This window comes from Jaculus jaculus, chromosome 16, assembly GCF_020740685.1.
Source record: "Jaculus jaculus isolate mJacJac1 chromosome 16, mJacJac1.mat.Y.cur, whole genome shotgun sequence".
In the NCBI taxonomy this organism is placed as follows: Eukaryota; Metazoa; Chordata; class Mammalia; order Rodentia; family Dipodidae; genus Jaculus; species Jaculus jaculus.
This window is the reverse complement of record NC_059117.1, coordinates 38,705,380-38,724,503: the sequence shown is the minus strand read 5'-3', so window position 1 is coordinate 38,724,503 and position 19,124 is coordinate 38,705,380.

The window sequence follows — 19,124 nt, the reverse complement described above, 5'->3', positions numbered from 1 at the left end:
TAGCTACTGTTCAGGAAAAACTGATTTATGAATACAGTGTGATTATGCTACCTGCCAAAGAAGATTAAGGATTCATGATTTGAAGACAAAATTGGAATTACAATGGGGCATGTGGCAAGTCTGCTAAGCTAGGAAAGTTTAGCTGGAGAGAGTTGAGTCCCTTCCACAACTTGAATGAATTTTACTGTCCAAAAGGAGCCTGCCAAGTCTTGCTTTGAGAAACTCCTGAAAGCTCTCTGTGCCTCTCTGTCATTTGGTTTCTTCTCTCCTTGGGCCTTAGCTTATTCTGTGTTATAAAGAGGAACGGGATCTTCACAGAGCTCCACACACAGTGAGCAAGGGCTCAAAGACCTTTTGGAACTTTCGAGGGGGGGGGGAGGGGAGAAAGATGTTCCAGATTGGCTGGAAGGCAGCTGTGGGGTTCAGTGTTCAAGCTTTGCTTGGAGACCTCCAGTCCTTGGAGGGCTTCCAGTCTGGATGTGGAGAATCCATCAACAGGAAAACAAATAGCTGGCCAGCTCTGTATTTACTTTGCCTTCCTCAAGGTTGCAACATAAATTTCCCAACTTGGAGAGCATTGAGGCCTGGGAGACATTTTGGGAGTTCAGGGTCTCTCTTCCAGTCTGCAGGAATCGCGTCTCCCGTCAGCTCAGGGAACCATGGGCGCAGGTCCCCAGGGTGCTGCTGAAGGCAGGAGACAGAAGCTCCAGTGTCTGACTCTCCCGGGGCAGGCTGGGGAAGCAGGGGATGGAAAACTTGAGCTCTGTGAATGGGAGCTGCCGGGCTGCTTTGGAAAAAATCCACTTAGGAGAGGAGCAAAAACCTTAGAAGTTCTCACTGCAGGAGTTTATGCTCCTCTCATGTGAAATAGTCATTGGTATCCAAATTGTCACATAGCCTGGTCAGCTTTAAAGGAACCTTCCGTCCATGGGGGCCACCGGGGTATTCATGTTCTCACCCTCAACATTTCCAATTAGCAGAGAAGCTAATGCTGGAAATGAACACACATAATCCAGAAAAACTGTCGATGTAACACTATAAAAATCGAATATGTGTCAGAAGGAGATTTAGATTCTTTGGGTTAATATTATTTTTGCAATTAGGTAATGAACTGACATTAATTTACTTGCACTATGTGATTAGGTTAATTCACTCCAGAATAAGCTTACATTTTCAAAATTAAAAATGGTTGCTGTATCTTCATTATCAATCAAGGCAGCAGCTCCACAGAAACGTGGCCATTTTGTGCTCCACTGTGTGGTCACACAGTACATTGAACAAGCACTAAAAAGACAGATTACCATGCCCTGTGGATCTCTACAGTTAAGTACCTACCAATTACCATCTGTTTGTGAAGGGTTAACCTCAATTATTTTGCATATAAGCAACATAACCCCATTCATAAATACAGATCTGCAACTAATATTTACAACAGTTTAGGTTTTATATATAATAGAGCAACCATATGTAGAAAACAAATAGGTTTGGGAAAACAAAGCTAAACAGTTTACTTGTTTTTTTGCTTTTTTTCTTTGACCTTCACAGATACAAGTGCTCCCTCTGTGGCTGGATAGAATATTTAAATCTTTTTATGACGCGGCTGAGCTGGTAATGCTCCCACACTCATTGGAACTACGGTACTGTTAATATTCCGAAAATTACTTTAAGTAACCTTTTTCGTCTTGTGTAGCGTTAGAACACTATTATATATATTTTTAACAATGCATTCATTTGTTCGTTGTTAACCTTGCAGTTTGCCCTTGGAAATGATGGTAACTTAAGCTTTGAGTTGAGTTTGGTGCCAGTGCATTGGAACAGAACCCTCTATAGTCAGTAGTCCAGAGTCTGTAGATTGCAGGAGTCAGGACTCCATGCTGGAGGGCTGCAGGGAGAGGTTGACGGCGGTGGCGGATGCAGAGGTCAGCCTGAAACCCCCAGAAATCGATTCTAGAGGGTCAGTGAAGCTGGTGGAGGAGGAGGTGTTCTGAACTGCCAAGGCCCTCGCCCCACTTCCCAACTACTTCTCCTTGGGCTGAAGGGGCATGAATGTGTTATGAAAGGAGGGGAGGGAAATGGTGGCTATACCCAAACAGTGCTCATTATAATAGTATTCTAGTTTAATATTAAGAGCATGCATATGTCCTTATTCTGCTAATAATGCCTATCTCCCTCCTTCCCTTCTCCCCTCCCGGCGTCAAGACCTCTCTCCTTCCTCCCTCCCTCTTTCCACATCCAAGTATAGCCACATCCCTCTGCCATACGCAACTGGGTCCTAGGAGTCATATCTTCATTTTTGTCTCACTCTTTTTTTTTGGCTTTTTAAGGTATGGTCTCACTGTAGCCCAGGCTGACCCGGAATTCACTATGGAGTCTCAGGGTGGCCTCGAACTCGGCGATCCCCCTACCTCTGCCTCCCGAGTGCTGGGATTAAAGGCGTGCACCACCTTTGTCTCACTCTTTAAAACCCAGTTCTCTAGGGGGGTGCACGTGTCTGGAGTTCATTTGCAGTGGCTGGAGGCCCTGGCACACCCATTCTCTCTCTGTCTCTCTCTCTCTCTCTGCCTCTTTCTCTGTCACTCTCAAATAAATAAAGATGAACAACAAAACCAAAAAAAAAAAAAAAGAAAAAAAAAGAAATTAAAAAACCCAGTTCTCAACTCTTACTGTTTTTTTTTCTAAAAATTCTACATATCTAATTCATAATCTCCTGCCAGTGCACTGAGGGCCACAGGCAGGGAGGTGCTAAGTTCCCTGTTCTGTGCACCCCAACCACCCGTTCATGACAGTACCCCAGGAAGCACTAGGGAAGACTCACATACAGCAGCTTTGCTCTGGAAGTTCTGTAGCTAGCCAGAAGGGGGCAGAGTTACCTTCTGCACAGTGGATCCAGCAGGAATCACAAAGGCGGCAAACAGCATGCTCCTGTCTGGGTTTGTCACAAGCGTGTGCCATCCCCATTGTCAATTCTGCTTTAACATCCTCTTACTTGGGACATACAATCGGAGCCAGAAAATGTTAATGCAGAAGATATATTTAAAATAATACCTAGGGAGCACAATGTTTTATAGATGTCAAAATTGGATCGTTTGAGGAATCCACGCTTTCACAGAACCTAATCTTTCAAATATATCAAATGCCTCTTTTCTTCTGAATGCATTTCTCAAGATCTTGGCCTACCCTCAGCCTTATTTGTGGTGGCAGAAGTTTGGGGATCTAAGTCCCCACAGACCTCCAAGGGGACACGAGTGGGACTGGGGTCCTCAGAAGCCACCGTCCCGTATGCACATGCTGCCACAGTTGAAGGAGGAGGGTTTCAGCAAAGTGGACAGAAAATATGAGGAGAAAACGAAAACTCCCGGGTGGGCAAAACTCTGGCCTAAGTCCCTCTTGGTTCACACAGTGTTGTCAGTGGCAGGGGGCAGGGCTGCAGCGAGTTGAGGAGGGGGCTCCCCTGGATTCCAGGGCAGAGGACCCATACAAAGCCCTTGTTTTGACACTTCCTTTCTGATGCCCAAGAAGAATCCGACAAGTTCACTATCATAAAACCCAGCAGGGGGCTGGAGAGATGGCCTAGCTGTCAAAACACTTGCCTGCCGGGCGTGGTGGCACACGCCTTTAATCCCAGCACTCAGGAGGTAGAGGTTGGAGGATTGCCGTGAGTTCGAGGCTACTCTGAGACTACAGAGTGAATTCCAGGTCAGCCTGGGCCAGAGTGAGACCCGACCTCAAAATAACAAAACAACACAAAACAAAATGCTTGCCTGCAAAGCCTACATACCTATGTTTGACTCTCCAGATCCCATGTAAGTCAGATGCACAAAGGTGAGGCAAGTACAAGATCACACATGCCCACTAGGTGGCGCAAGTACCTGGAGTTCTATTGCAGTGGCTGAGGCCCTGGCCTTTCTCTCTCTCTCTCTCTCTCTCTCTCTCTCTCTGTTCTCTCACACTCTTTCTCTAAAACTAAAAAGTAAAATAAAAATAAAATAAAAAATAGAACCCAGTGGGGCCTCTCGGCCATGACTGACAACGTGAAGCCCTCATGGACGGCAGGGTCCGAGCATGTTGCTTGTTGAAGGCTGTTTGACACGCGAGCCCATTACAATGGCAGTAGAGGTGGAGCTGCAGGGTCCGTGTTGTTGCTCTCCTTACGCAGTGACCGGGGTCCAAGCGTCTTTCACACAGAGGCTCCACTGGCCCAAGGACAGCAGAGTTTGCTGCTGGGCCTCTGCGTCCAGCTGGCTGGGGCTCAGGGGCTCGAAGGAGACAAGCAGGCGTTAGCCGTGCTCCACTGCTGCTCACGTTCCCCGGGCTCTGGGCCCTTCTCAAGTCTAGGCCTGGCCTGGGGTGAGGCTGAAAATGCAGCCCTGCCATGGGCATGGGTAGGAAAGATGGAATGGAACTAAACCTGGAAGCGGGTGGGTCCGTAGCTGTTCATCCCAGGTTTTAGGCTCTTTGGTTGGAATGATGGCATTGAGTATCAGAGGGCATTTGACCTTCAGAGACTTAGCTTTGGATACTCTTGTCTGACCTTCTGCAAAAGAAGGGAGCTCGTTGAGCTTCAGTTTTTTTTACTTTTTGGTCTGGGAAATGGGGATGTCTAGTGAGAGCTCACAGAGACCATTAAATGAGGTAATGAATGTCAAATGCATGAATATGCCACCTTGAGCAATCCTTCTTGTAAGAAGAACCCACTGGGGCAAGTCGAAGGGAAGGAACAAAACATTTCCCACGTCCCATCTTGACCAACCTTGGGTGGCAGCACTGCCCAGCAGCGTCCAGAGAACAGCTCTCTAAGATGGCAAGAAGGGTGGCGGTCTCCTCAGTCTCTTGCTGAAGACAAAAGGTCATTCATTTTGATGGACTTGGGACTTTGAAACGCACAGCAGCCATTTTATCTGATTAATACAAGCTAACTCAGCATGCAGTTCTCCACGGGCAGTTTTAACCTCCCTTTCAGTCTGATATGGTCGCCATAGAAAGCCCTGCTTTTACTATTTTCTTTCAAAAAATGTGTATTTCTGGAGAGCAGTGGGAAGAAAGAATCTAAAAAGAAACACGGATCTCTGCTTATTGATCTTGGCATTCAAGAGGGGAAGAGAATTGTCTTTTGAGCCTCCTTGAGGCTGTGTGAGTGGAAAACGGCTTTGCTTCTGCCACATCCAGGGCACCGCAGAGGCCTTCAACAAGCATTTGCTGACTGGCTTAATAGATGAATGAAAATGGTTACCCAGACAATCACAAGACAGTCCTTTTGCCTGAAACGTCAGAGAAAACCCTGCATTTTAGATTTGGTATTCCCTAAATGGTTTCTTCCATTTTAACACACCCACTATTCCCTAAACGGTTTCAATTGTATTAACTAACACACACACACACACACCCCTATTTCCTAAATGGTAACACACACACACACACAATTCCCTAAATTGTTTCAATTGCATTTACTAACACACACACACACACACCTATTTCCCAAATGGTTTCTTCATTGGTAACACACACACACACAATTCCCTAAATTGTTTCAATTGCATTTACTAACACACACACACACACACACGCACACCCCCATTCCCTAAATGGTTTCTTCAATGGTAACACACACACACACACACACACACACACACACACACACACACCCTACAGGAAGGTAACATGAAGAGAAAGCCAAATTGGGTTTGGTTTTTAGCGCATTGTCCTTTAAAATAACCTTATATGCCCCGCTGTTTAAGCTTAGTGGAGATAGGATATTGAAAGCAATAAATAAAATGACGTCTGGGGCTCTCAAGGTTAATAGCTTTTTTTTTCCCTCCCCCTTCTTCTTGAAGAAACGATTGTCTAAATTCGAGGGGAAAATGGCGCCTGAAATCGCAAAACGTGGTCCTGTAGTGCCCCCTGGTGCCGACTCTATGAAATTGTCCAGCCGGTACCGGGTTCTGCCTGGGTCATTAGCATAATCTTGGTTTATTTATGAGCCGAGGACTTTGGGGGCCAGGTTTATATGGAGAAGAGGAGATGCAGGCAGGGGGGCTCCTCTTTCTCAAGCCCTTTGCAAATGGAGTACTGCCACAGTGTCAAAGTGATTTGTACATTAACATTAGGGTAAAATTTAAAAACTGAAAGCATGTGTAACCTTGAAAAAAACCTCTTTTCACCTCCAAAACTATTATTGGCTTTAAAAAATGTTATTTTTCGGGAGGTATATTATTAAGCCATTTCTTTTTCCCATAAAGACATTCTTTGTAAATCAGTTCAACAGAGACCAGTTTTAATTTCAGGGATTAATTATCACATGCAATAATTGTAAAACATTCTGTTTTTTTTTTTTTTTGAGACACTCATTTAAATAAAAGACAGGCAGATCCAGTCTATGAGAGTAGAATGAAGGTCATAGGTAAATTCACAGTATCCTAAAACAATATTCTCTCATGACAAAAATGTTGAAATTTATTTTATTTATTTTAATAAAAATATTACTATTTCTAGGAAAGAGAAGCTAGCTGAATTATAAGTATTTAGCAGGTAGAAGTGGTAAAAGTAGTTACTAATTTTAGGTTGATAGTGTTTATGGATGAATCTGGCTTATTTCTAATGCTACAGCCCAAAGTGCAAAACATTATTTTAAAAACAGGATCTAGTCTTCCTTTGTGATGACAGTCAGTTTAATCCAACTGGTAGGTGTTAAAGGTGCCAGGCATTGTGCTGGACTGGCACAGGCGAGGCCCCTGCCCTTTGGGAACTCCAGGCCTAGAAGGGAGGCACATTGGTAGTACAGCTATTCCCAGTGTGGGGGACAGATGAGAGAGAGAAGAGAGAGGGAGAGAGAGAATGGACCCGGGTAGAGTGGGAGCCCCCAGACTGTAAGAATGGCGGAGTCAGGAGAGACTTCCCTGGAAGCCACAACCTTGGATGGCAGGAGTGAGCCTGGAGGGAAAGAGGAGCAAGGTATCCCAGCAGCCTGCGCAGCCCAGGGACCAAAAGGGCCTTCGTAAACCTGGAGGGCGTCCCAGTGGGTTAGGAAGAGAAGCTGTGTACCCAGGGGCTGGGGAGGAGGGTCTTCAGGCCCATGGGTGCTAGAGGGCGTCCGCTGGTGCTGACCTCAGGCTAGCAGTGAAATGAGAGCGCTGAATCTCAGATTCTCCCTTCTGGCCTTCCAGGAATAGCCACTGTGGCAGACAGAGACTTGTTTCACAAGGAAGAGAACAGGGTGGAGAGAAGATCGGAGCTTTGGAGCCTGTCCGCTCCTCGGGCAAAGGCTGGCTCGCCTGCTATCATTCTTGGGCAGGAGTCCTGACTTCTCCCAGCCTCACTCTTCACCAGTAAACTGGGCATGATGATACCTCCTTTTCAGGATTGAAGAATGCATATTGGGTGTGAATGACAGGCTAAGGTTGATGTGACCATGATTCATGGCACAAAAGCTACCGAGTCAGCCAGGTATTCGCATGGAATCTCCCAGCATCCCCAAACCACCTGGCTGTATATTGTATGATTGTGACATCCAGTGGCTGCTCATTCATCTAGCCTGGAAGCCCCGGAGGGTAAGGCCCGCATTGACATTGTCACCCTGGTTCACTTGCATTTTGAGAGAAACTAGCCATCATCTGAAGGACAAAGGAGAAGGGCTTGCTACCATGCTGCCTACATCTTGGTCCAGTGACAAAATACAAAATAGAGAGGGAGCCCTTCTCCTCTAGCTGTGAACATGGGGGCTGATCACTGTTCACAAGAGTACAAATGGAGTTGGAGTGTTCGCCAAGTGGGATAGCAAAGAAATGGGTAAAAGAACTGGCCTGACTTAGGAAAGCTCTGGGTCAGGCCTCCAATATCACCACCAACTTCTCCATGTCTACTTGTTCATCTGAAAACCGGATATGATGTTTTCTTTCCCAAGTGGTTTGGAAGATTAAACAAGGTAACCCCACACTTCTCACCTGGATTTAGGTGTCTTTACTAATTATTGAATTTAAGGTTTTTAAAAACATCTTTCAGGATTGAGAATGTAGCTTGCATACCATACATGAAGCCCTTGGGTCCCAAACCCATCATAACATTATAACATAACTTGGGTGTGGTGACACCTGCCTATAATCTTAAAACTCAGAAGATGAAGACAGGAGGATCAGAAGTTCATGATCATCCTTAACTACATAGTGAGTTCAAGGCCAGACTGGGCTACACGATACCATGTGTCCAAAACAAAACCAATTAACAAAATAACAATGCGTTACTAACTTCATATGCTATTTTTCAGTGGAAAGCAGAGGTTGAATATAACAGCAATTAGTCAGTCCTTGTATTGCAGACATACACATGATTACATATGTGTGTCTAGTATGTATTTTCATGAAATAAAGAGATGAATGATCTTTTTACACATAAGTGTGAAAATAGGTATTTTTATACAAACATGGAAATGAGTAATTGAGGAGTCTGACCTCTTTCCCAGTCAAGTTCTCACACACATGTGGAGTCCTGACCTCTTGGGGTGCTGTGGTTTGGGTAAGTGTCCCCCATGGGTCTGTGCGTTAAAGGCTTGGCTTCCCAGAGCAGTACTATTGGAAGCTGGTGAAACCTTTGGGAAGTGGGGACTTAGGTCATGCCCTAAAAGGGATGCTCGCTTGTTCTCTCTCTCCCCCGTCCCTAAGGTGAATGGATTTGCTCATTACACATCCCTCTCACGAGATGTGCTCCTAAACAGAGGCCCAAACAATGGGGCCATTTAATTGTGGACTGAGGACTACAGAAATGAGAGCCAAAATAAGCCCTTTTCTCTTTATAGTTTAATTACCTCATTCAATATATTTTGTTATAGTGAAGGAATGCCGATTAATACATGGGGTGTCCTAAACTGTCACGGTACAGTGTAGGTCTCTGTACAGTGTCTTCATTTATTCCTTCCTTTGGTCATCAAACATGGTGGGGGACCCACCAGATTGACAGTGACTCCATCCATACTGTGGCTGCCAAGAGAAATCCGTGTGTGAAGGAGCTCAGGTCTGAGCACAGGCCCTGGGAAGGGTATCAACTCTACTCCATGTATTGGAAATTTGGGCTGATGTTTTGAGTGATCACTGAAATAGAGTCAGCAATGAAAATATTTAAACCAGAGGCTGTTGCTAGAAGTTCCCTAATGGACTAAGAGAGTCCACATGGAAACAAACCATCCTGCCTTCTGCACGACTGTCAAATGTCCCACCAACAGTCACAGGTAAGTGAAAAACTCAGTCCTCATGTCTATTTTATAATTAAACAGAAGTCTAATGATATTTTTAATTTTAACTTATTTATTTGAGAGAGAGAGAGATAAAATGGGCATGCCAGGGCCTTCAGCCACTGCAAACGAACTCCAGACACACGTGCCACCTTGTGTATGTGGCTTACATGTGTACTGGAGAATCAAACCTGGCTCCTTTGGCCTTGTAGGCAAGTGCCTTAATCACTAAGTCCCACTCAAGCCCCAAGGAATTTTTATATGAGAGACAGAAAGAGAGAGAGAGAATTGGCATCACAGGACCTCCAGCCCCTGCAATCAAACTCCAGATCTAGTGAGTCAAACATGGGTCCTTAGGCTTCATAGGCAAGTGTCTTAACCACTAAGCCCAAGTCCAGTGAATTTTCTTTCTTTCTTTTGTAGTGGAATTTCCAGTGTGATGATTAGGAGAAAATATTCAGGATTCTACTCAGTTTTCTGCTCATCTGGGACACAGGCTGCCCGGGGCATTCCAGCTGCCGCCACTGTGGGCCACACTTTTAGGCTGCAGCATTGTGGGGGTATTCCATGCCAAAGAGCAAGCCATGGCTGGCATACTTTCTGGTATTTGAGCTCGGACATTTACTTGTTGAAATATGTTTTAGTTTTTTACTCATTTACAGGTAGGGCACTATATTGGTTACTCATAAGTGAAGTTATGTCTTTATGTAGATTATTCATGAATTGCATTTGGAGAGGGAAAAGCACAGCCTTATAAAATATTTGTTATAGAATAAGAAGGGGCTGGGCTGGAGAAGATGGCTTAGCCGTTAAAGCTTTTGTCTGCAAAGCCGAAGGACCCTGGTTCGATTCCCCAGGACCCACATAAGCCAAATGCACAAGGAGGCGCACGCATCTGGAGTTCATTTGCAGTGGCTGTAGACCCTGTCAGGCCCATTCTGTCTCTCTCACTCTCTGTCTTTCTACCTCTTTCTCTTTCTCAAATAAATAAAATAATTTAAAAAAAAAAAGTCTAAGCAGGAGCTGTAGAGTGAAGGGTAAAGGATTGTTGATGTTTGGGAGACAGGAGAAGGAGTGGGCTTCCCGGCTGGCACTGGAAGAAGAGACCCCGGGCAAGTGGACCTAAACACCTTTATGGAAAATGATGTTGGTCCACACATGAACCGGAAAGGAAAATAGTCATAACATTCAAGCCCAAGGGTCTTCTAGCTCCCAGCATCGGAAGTGGTGAGAGCCCTGCGCTGGGACTCGCTCCCTCGCTGACTTCCTCTTTCTCTTGGTTTTCTCATCTACACAAGGGCTCGCTGGCTCCCACCGGCTCTGTAGCTGGACTTCACCCAAGTCCTAGGGATCGTCTATGGCAGCCGTCCTGTGGTCCTGCACAAACAGCTACAGACTTTACCTCACATCCTTTTCCAGCCAAAAATAAAAATAAAAAAAGACCCAAACCTTAAGACTACTTTAAAATTTTTTGATTTTGATTTTGATTTATTTGAGAGAGAGAAAGAGAAAAATGAATGGGCATGATAGGGCCTCAGCCACTATAAATGAAACTCCAGACGCATGTACCTCCTTGTGCATCTGGCTTACGTGGGAGCTGGGGACTCAAACCTGGGTCCTTAGGTCACAGGCAAGCACCTTAACCACTAAGTCATCTCTCCAGCCCAAGACTGTTTTTTTTTTGGGGGGGGGCGGAGGTTTGAGGTAGGGTCTCACCGTAACCCACGCTACCCTAGAATTCACTCTGTATTCTCAGGGTGGCCTCAAACTCACGGCGATCCTCCTACCTCTGGGATTAAAGGCGTGCACCACTACGCCCGGGGCCAAGACTACATTTTATTTTGTATGTGTGGATGTGGATGATGTGGGGGGGGGGGGGCACGAGTGCCAGGGCGCGCATGTGCGGGGCATTTGTCCTGTTCTCCCACTTTGCTGGAGACAGGGTCTTCCTTGCTGTAGTTTGGATTTTGCCGCTTCGTGTACCCTAGTCTACTCATGGCTCTGCCTCCCATGGCCATGGGAGCCTTGGGATCACAGATGCTGGGGGCCACTTTACATCCAGGTGCTAGGGAATTGACCTAGGGTGGACGGTTAGAGTTGTGTAACTGCTGAGTCTTCTCCCCAGCTCACGTCAGACTACTTTTGAAAGATGAAAATATGACAGATGTGAAATAAAAATCCGTGATTTTCGTTTTTATAAATCTTTAACCTCATAAATTTACACTTAGCTTAAGGCTGCAAAGATGTGAATCTCAAACACAGCTACGGATCATCTGCAGCGTGACCTTGAGCCGCTGAGCCTCTCCTTACAGGATGAGACTCCTGCCACTGATGTTCTGAGAGCGGAAGGAGACCGTGCTTCACAGGAAGCAGAGTGTACCATGATGTTCAGTTTTTGTTTTGTTTTGTTTTTGTCTTTTTTTCTTTCCCCCAGGTAGGATTTCACTGTAGCCCAGGCTACTGTGGAATTCACTGTGTAGTCTCAGGGTGGCCCCGAACTCACAGCAATCCTCCTACCTCTGCCTCCTGAGTGCTGAGATTAAAGGCCCACCCCCCTGCTGGAGATGAGGGGAGGTGGTCAGCTTTCCTCTGGCCACGCATGTGAACCCCTGAGTTAATCTGTGCATGAGGCCCATGACTCAGCAAATTATTTTGTGCATCGGCTTTACTGCAGACTATTGGTTATAATAAAATTAGTTCCATCCCACATTATTGATTCATAATTAGAATTACATAATTAGAATTATGAACAAAGCCAATACAATCTCGCAGGTTTTTTATGGCTGAGGAGCTGAGCTGACTGCACAGTTCATTCTCTTTTCTCCTCTCCTCCAGTTTCATTTTCAGGTTGTTTGCAAAGCCCTTCAAAGAATAGGACGTGAACTGCAGAGATGGCTCAGTTGTTAGGGCACTTGCCTGCGAGGCCTAAGGACCTAGATTCGACTCTGCAGAACCCACATAAGCACATAGTGGCACAAGCGTCTGGAGTTTCTTTGCAGTGGTTAGAGGCCCTGGCACGCCCATTCTCACGCTCTCTGTCTCTCATAAATAAATAAATAAAAATAAAAAGATAAAAAGACAAAGAATAGGACATAATTTCAACTAGATTCTGTTATAGCTTCTAGGTTGGGTGACTATATAGTTTGCATCCAAACTGGGACAGTGGTGAGAGTGAAAGGCAGGCTATTAATAATTAAGCTAGGACAATAGTGTGAGCCAGCAGGCTGTGGGCAAACTGCGACAGGCGGTCCTCCTATTTTTAGGGACAAGCTGACCCTCTCCAGCAGTCATGGGTTAATCTTGCTAGGTAATGTGCTTTCTCTAATTACTTTTTTAAAAAAAACAAAACATTAATTTAGGGCAATCGTCTTTGCAAACTAAATTTTTCTCCATGTGATATAGAAGGTGCAACTTCAGAGCAAATTTGAGAAATTAAAGTGAAGAACAAGGGTATATTTACATATGAACTTAATGCAGTTGCTAGGGACTTCCTTTGACAGGACAATTAGGGTCAAGGGGGGAAATCTGGGCGGGCATTGCTTTACACTAAGTTTGTGACTAGCGGCAAAATATGAAAATGGGGATGGAGAGATGGCTTAGTGGTCAAGGTGCTTGCTTGTGAAACCTAAGGACTCGGGTTCAATTCCCCAGTACCTACCTAAGTCAGATACATAAGCACAAAGTGGTACATGCATCTGGAGTTCGTTTGCAATGGCTGGAGGCCTTGGCATGCCCATTCTCTATCTGCCTCCCCCCCCACCTCTCTCTCTCTCTCTCTCTCTCTCTCTTAAATAACTAAAGAAATAAAATATTAAAAAATACATGAAAATGTCCTGATTTTCTCTTATGGCACAGGAAGTGCTGTCGGGGTATCTCTCCATTACACAGAAGCCATATTTGAGCAAATGGAAAGACTCCCCTTTTGTCATCAAAATGGAATGTTTTGTTCTGGGCAATAACCTCACTTAGAAATGTCCAGGTGGCATCCAGAGATCCCGATCTCAACTTTGGGTTGAATCACGTGAGACTGGCCATTTGTATCCCTGCCTCCAAGCTTGCCAGCGGCCATCCACCACCTGCCCCTGGCTCTCTGCGGACGGACTGCCACCCTGCTTCGGGCTTCTCCGGTTATCCTGAAGCGCGTGAACCCACGGCTAGAAAGTAAAGGTGCTTCATTCCTCAAAGCAGCAGTGATTTCTCCAAGCACAAGGACTGTGATGTGTGAGTGTCCCACCACGGCTTATGTGTGTGTGAAGACCAACTGTGGTCACGCCCAGCACTGGACAGATGTTGCTGTCAAGCACCATCCTGCTGTGAGCTGAGTCTCCTCAGTGTTGCTGCATGCAGTGGAATATTTGACAGCCGCAGAATGAGCAATCACATGTCCTAATCCGTGCAGCTCATGTGTTAACAAGGCGATGCCCTGCTCAGATGGAGTTTGCTTATTAAATGTCTAATATCAGCAGCAACTTACACCTAGCAAGGAGGATGGTGGTTTCAAGTTAAGATTCTTGGTAAGTGAAGAGCCTTACTTAGCTCTAAAATAAATGACCTGCAAGGGAAGGGAATAAGGTGGGAAAGGAAAGGCAGAGAAAGAGAAATAAAGGAAGGGGGAGGAAGGGAAAGAAGAAAGAAGAAAGGAAAGGAGGGAGGAAGGGAATGAAATGCAGCCTGAGAACTCCTGAGGTTTTCAACAGAGGACTTAACAATTCCTCACAAATGAAGGGCAGCAACCCTCGCCACCATCCCAGGTAAGACCATTAGAATGAGCTCCTGTCTTCCCTGGAAGCAAGGTAGAAAGTGACAGTTGATGGAATCTCACTACCATCTAGTATAATTGTGAAGAGATTTGCTTTGTCTCCACTGTATGTGTGTGTGTGGTGGAACGCGGCCACCCTATGCCAGTGCCTTCTGGTGTCCACCCTCATGAGACCTGTGTGCCACAGCAGACAGAGAGCTGAGATCTTCCCAGAAGCCTCTTGCCTGGAACTGACAGTAAGGCAAATCTGCATCTGGCTGCAAATGGTCACTTCTGTGGGGTTTGTTCTTGCTCCCATCTTGTAATGAACATGTCCATGGTGTGAGTCTGAGTGTGTGTGTGTGTACGGGTGTGTGTGTGTATGGGTGTGTGTGAGCAGGTGCATGCATGTGAGTGCTTGATGTCTCATCGGGTGTGATTAAGGGAGAAGATGAGGGCTGTTCTTTGTTTATTTTGCAGTAAATCTCACCTCTAATCCGGATGCACAGCAATGTCTTGTGCAAAGGAAAGGAAGCCCCCAATGCCACCCCATGACATCCTTATAAATCACAGGTTTTATTCCTGTGCTGCGCTGCACTGCAGATTGGAGCGACGTTGCACACGCTCATTGGGTGATGCTTCATTACTTGGTGGAAAATCCCCAGGGTCAAAACGTTATTTAAATGTGCTATGAAAATAAATGTGATTTATGTCTGTGTCGTCTGCTGAGACGTTCTCTGTTACTGCTGTGCTGTCCTGCATCAGGATTAGCACCTCAATTTATCACCAGTCCAAGCTATACACACGCTCAACGACAGGACGTTGTCCACAACCCTGAAAGTTCCAGAAAGGAGATGGTGTTTGCTGAGTGGCGGGTTTTAGCAATTCGGTGGTGTGGTTGATGTTTATGGACTGAGAATGTGTGTGCGTGTGTGTGCACGTGTGCATGCTTGTGGAAAGCTGGGCCTCATTTCTTCTGAAGGATGAAGGGAACAGACACTTTGTACTCTGATGCATCAATTTCCAATGGCAACAGAATGATGTTTCTGGTCAAAAGAGAAAGAAGAAAGCACAAACTTTATTTTGGCCCAGGGCTGGGACCCACATGTTTAGCTCAAAGTGAGTGGAAATATCTTGAAAAGCAGGTTTAGGCTAATGAGTGTCAGCAGGCTTTCAGCCCAAATGGGATGTGATTAGCAGGAAGATGTGTGCCTGGAATGTTTCCATTACTGAGAGCCATCTTCAGGGAAGGCCTCGTCTTGGGGTTGAAGGTCGTCCCTCAGGGGCCCAAGGAGACTCTCCCACAGAAGGCTTTCATAAGCATTCCAACATCATGGGGTTGACTTTGTTGCCACCACATTGCTTCCAGACACAAAGAGTTGAGGCTGGGGAAGACGGTGGAGCTAAGAAGGACCCTCCTGGCTGAACACTACACTGCACAAATCCTGCTACCCCCGTCCCCACCCACTGCAGCCAGCCTTTATGCATCTCAGCTAAAGATGGGGTCTGCAGAGGTCAACGTCTCAAAGTTTGGACTTCTCTTTCCGTAGAGAAACCAGGTCTTCTGCATCCAGAATCCCTCTCCTCCAGGCATTTGTTTAGAGGGGAAACACCTCATACTGGCCCCCAGCTGCTTTTCTTCCACAGTGGGGGTTGTCAGCGACACCTGAACTAGGACCTACCTCAAGTTCTTCATAGACTCATGTGAGGAAGCAAAATAACGAACACGTAAACACAGTTGGGCTTTTATTTTAAATAAGCAACAGTGTAATTCCAGCTACTCAGGAGGCTGAGGCAAATTCAAGGCCTGCCTGGGCTGTGGAGAGAGCTCACGTCAGCCTGGGCAACTTAGTCCCTATTGCACAATGAAAAGTAAAAAATGAGGGCTGGGGTATAACTCAGTGGTAGAGCGTTTGCCTGGCATGTGAAAATCCCCAGCACCATAAATAATAAAGAAACAAACAAACAAATAAATAAGTCAGCAATAACAGCTCCAGAGGCCTAAATAGAGACCCTAAAAAAATTCAGCATTTTTCTGCAGTAATTTCACATCTACGTAAAAATTACACAAGTAATACCAAGATTTTTTGCATACTCTTCCCGGATTCCCCACGTGTGTGTGCATGTAAGCACGTGTAGGGTTTCTTCTGTGAATATGGGAATAAGTTGTAGACAAACTCTTCCTTTATTTCTTACAACCTCTGCGTATTTCCTAAATTCATCTAGGTTGCCACAGAGAAGTTACTAAATCCAGGAAATTATCACTGCTCTGGTATCATGATCTAATGTGCAGACTGTGTTCAAGTTTCAGTCATTCTACTATTACCCTTTCTAGCAGAAACAGTTTTCTTCAGTTATTTATAGGATCTTATGCTTTAGTTGTGAGAACTTACATAAGAAGGTTGAATTATTGAAGTTTTAGGCTAGTAAATTGAAGCTAAACATTACTTTGTGTAGATAGTAGATCTGTGCTTCATAATTCGCCTTCCATCGTTATACTTAAATGTTCATAGCTTGCAAATTCAAACCTGTTATATCCTTGGGCTAAAAAAAAAAAAAAAATCACAGCAAGCTATGGGGCCGAGTGCAGTCAACCCGGGTCTCTCTTTTTTTTTTTTTAAATATTTTTTTTGTTCATTTTTTTATTTATTTGAGAGCGACAGACACAGGGAGAAAGACAGATAGAGGGAGAGAGAGAGAATGGGCGCGCCAGGGCTTCCAGCCTCTGCAAACGAACTCCAGACGCGTGCGCCCCCTTGTGCATCTGGCTAACGTGGGACCTGGGGAACTGAGCCTCGAACCGGGGTCCTTAGGCTTCACAGGCAAGCGCTTAACCGCTAAGCCATCTCTCCAGCCCAACCCGGGTCTCTTAAGTAAGCTCTTGCTCCAAAGCCAGGCCTTTCTGTGTGCTCCTTACAGGATCAGCGTACCTTGGCCACAGCTGTGACTCTGAGCCCAGAGAGAGTAAAACGGAACTCCAAAGGGTGTTTTTGCAAAGTGCTGCAAGACTTATTAACTTGGTTTGAAAACATGCTTGAGCTGGGCGTGGTGGCGCACGCCTTTAATCCCAGCACTTGGGAGGCAGAGGTAGGAGGATCGCCAAGAGTTCGAGGCCACCCTGAGACTACATAGTTAATTCCAGGTCAGGCTGGACCAGAATGAGACCCTACCTCGAAAAATAAAAAAAAAAAAATAAAAAATAAAAAGAAAGAAAACATGCTTGAGCGAAACGCAGTATCTGCTGCGGTGCTAACACTGGGGTGCAGCTCAGTAGAGCTGCTCGGGTCGGTGATGTGTCCCACCAGCACACCACGAGTCCTGAGAGCCCCGGACTGCAAGTCACAGAATGAAAAGACAACGTTGCACGAGGACGATGAGTGGATTGCCCTTATATTGTTGGTGTTGACAGACAGAACCTGGGTCTGTTGTCTAGGTCACTCCTGGGTTCTCTCAGACTTCTCCCATGCAGCAGTTATGTTTTGGTGACATGATTTGACCTGTGGTTTATGTGGATCACTGTAATAGTAAGCTAAGCTATAAGCATGTTTGCTAGGCCATGTATGCTCCAATACAATAAACGTGTTATAAAACCAAGCCAATAAGGGCTTGTGGTATTCCTGTTGGTGCCCAGTGAGGGTAGGAGAGCAATCAACTTGTCCCCACAAGCCATAGCCATCCAGAAGGTTCGTAAAAGCCTTTTATTCCTTGCGGGGAAATGACTTTAGTCTGAGGAAGGAAACACATGGCTTTCTTCTTGCAACTCAGACTGCATCTTGCCAGCTGCCTTTATTCCCCTTGGCCTGGCACTAATGAAAGGAGACTTTGATGAGCTGTGAGCGGTCACTCCACAGAGAAGGAGGCTGAGACACTTGGAATTTTGGAAGGTGCTCATTGGAGAGCATTTCTGCCTTATCTCTAACACACATCTCAAGGAGACCTCACCACCTTTGGATGAAAGGCCTATGGGGTCTGATTTACCTGCCAGAATGTTCTTCACAGGTTGGGTTCCTTGGAGAAGTGATATTGGGAGACCAGCTACTGCCTTCAGTCTACTTGAGTCTCTCCCGTTCCCTGCTGGGCTTGGTATACTTTAAAGCAAATTCCTGCTTTTTTGTTTAAAAAAATTTTAAGGTGTTAGCAATGTGTCTTACGTTCTCCCACCCCCGCTGGGATTTATGATCTAGTTCGTATTTTACTGCACCGTCTTGGCAGGCTCCCCTCGTTGAAATTCAAACCCAAGCAACTTGATGGGGGAACAGACATAAAAATATTAATTTGGTGGATATTAAAAAAATCACACTGGTTATAAATCAGGGGCTGTCCACTGGTCCCTTTCATCATCTAAATGGTCCCTCTAACCAGACCACAAATCTTCCTGGGAAAGGGGGGGACTTGGAAGGTGGGGGTTCCCTTCCTGAGGTTTTGGAGACAGCTTACATCCAACACTTCCTCAAACCTGGCTTTGTTTTCTAAAGGTAATAAAAAAAAAAAAAAGTGAGGACTTCTGGTACAGGCAGGCTAATTAGCCGGCCGCACAGAACAGGAACAGGGCTTTAAAGCAAGTTGGCATGCCCTGCAAGAAGTCCGGCTGTGGAAATTCTAAATGCTGATGAAAATGGGGGTCTGGAAACTTGGGATGGGTGCTGTTCTTTTTTGAGGCAAAGGGGATCCCATTTTGCTAGATGGCAGTGGATGGAGACTAGATGGGTGAAACCAGGCTAGGGTGGTCAAGACCAGCAGCAAGACAGCCATAGCAGGTGTGTATCTGGGACCAGGCCAGTGTGGGACAGTTGTACCTGTGTCCCCTGCAGACATTCTTGGATTTTTCACAGAAAGAGACCATGACTTGATATAGCCCAGGAGGGAGGGCAGTCTCATGCAAGTTGGATGGAATTAAGAAAAAGTCACAAAGAATTCCTCTTCCCATAATGATATTTTAATGGACTCTTTCATTTCCATCTCACAGCTGATCTGTACAGTTAAAAGAATCGTGAGAGGTATTTAAATTTTCATGAAAACTCTGGGAATTGGATTTTAACAACTGTGGCTGGATGGAAGGCTAAATACTTCTATAAGAAGCTGCTAATAAAATAAAAGACTACCCCCATCACAAATACCCATATATGCAAAAACGTTGTAGCCATGATGGGAAATTTATCAGCATCTGGA